Source organism: Otolemur garnettii, unplaced genomic scaffold (assembly GCF_000181295.1).
Source record: "Otolemur garnettii isolate 467f Iridium unplaced genomic scaffold, OtoGar3 scaffold00118, whole genome shotgun sequence".
Classification (NCBI taxonomy): Eukaryota; Metazoa; Chordata; class Mammalia; order Primates; family Galagidae; genus Otolemur; species Otolemur garnettii.
In genome coordinates, this window is record NW_003852513.1 from 4,881,672 (window position 1) to 4,883,428 (window position 1,757).

Consider the following 1,757-nt stretch of genomic DNA (forward strand, 5'->3'; position numbering starts at 1 on the left):
TTCTACATTTCTTTATAATTAGTGAAAATGCTGAATTATTTTACTTACCTGAAAAGTACGCAATTGAAAAATAAATGTGCTGAAGATTAAAGGAGGCTATAATAACTTAAATAAGATCAAAGAATAAAAAATTCTCCCTGTGAGTGATTTTTCAAAAAAAATTCTTAAGTAATGTTCTAAAGGCACTGTAATTGTTTGAATGGGAAGAATTGATTGTTAGTGGTAAAACAAACCCTATAGACTTAAAATTAGCTGCTATTTGATTAAAGCCCTTACTTCTTTTTCTTTTCTTCCCATTTATGTCTGTACATTAAAAACAAACTACTCATGGATTGATATGGATGGATGATCATTTTCTGTCAAAGTTATTCAAATCAACCTTTTGATATACAACATTGTATATTCTGTGCATACCAGCATCCGTTTAAAGGAAGGTACATTTTAAGCTTTTTCTAATGTAGAAGAGTTTATCTATTTGTATTCAAATATAATTTATAAATTACTTTGATATGATTACTATGTAATAAATGCTGTAACTATACAGGTCTTAAGTATAATTAGGACAATTATAATCACACTATATTTTGAGGTTACAAAATGGTAACTCCAAGTATAATCATATTCATTGATTTTTGGAGGTGTGTTTGCCTCAACAATATATAAAAGGCAAATCTGAACTTATATAATTGATTGACTAAATATTATCATTCACAAGGGAATTTTTAAGTTGTTATTAATTTCTTAAAATTAATTCTAAAAATTACTTGAGTGTTATAAATATTCTATCTTTCAGAAACTTTGAAATTTGGCCATCTCAAAAAACTTCTGAAATATGGGCAGAGCCTGTGGCTCAAAGTTAGTAGGGCGCTGGCTTCATATACCAGAGGTATCCAGTTCAAACCTGGCCCCAGTCAAAAACTGCAAAAGAATAATAATAATAATAAACCTTCTGAAATAGGCTTGGTGCCTGTATCTCAGTGGCTAGGGCACCAGCCACACATCAGAGCTGGTGGGTTTGAATCGGCCTGGGCCAACAGAACAACAATGACAACTGCAACAACAACAACAAAAAATAGCCAGGTGTTGTGGTGGGTGCCTGTTGTCCCAGCTACTTGAGAGGCTGAGGCAAGAGAATCTCTTGAGTGCAAGAGTTTGAGGTTGCTGTGAACTGTGATGCCACAGCACTCTACCCAAGGCAGCATAGTGAGACTGTGTCTCAAAAAAAAAAAAAATCTGAAATAATTTTGATATAAATTATATTTTAATATTTTCCTAGCTTTTCTTTTCTCTTTTAGATTTTTCATAGGCTAGCCCTCTTATCTATATCTCAGTATTCCCCCCCCCAAGCAGTGTAATATTTGAGGTCCAAATTATTCATCTCATTCTAATAAATCATGACTCAAGATGGAATTCACTTTGAAAAAGAAATATGGGTTTTAGAAAGCCTATGTTCTATGGAGAGGAAGGAAGAAGAAACTTAAATTGAACATCAAGGCGGCTTTACACTAGCCAAAAAGGGGACAACTGCCCAACTGAAACATAGCTATCTGTTGTACTGAGAGAGTATTAGAAACTGATAAAGTATTTCAGGTAGAATGATGTAAGATAATTACAGCAGTCAAATTTAATGTAAAGAGAAGAGAGTTGTCAAAATTAAGAGCAAATTTCAGGGTTGTTTTTGATTAGAGAATAAGACAGATTTGAGATCTTTTTGTGGTGGGTGACATACTTCTTTCTGCATTACTTAGGCATTTAGT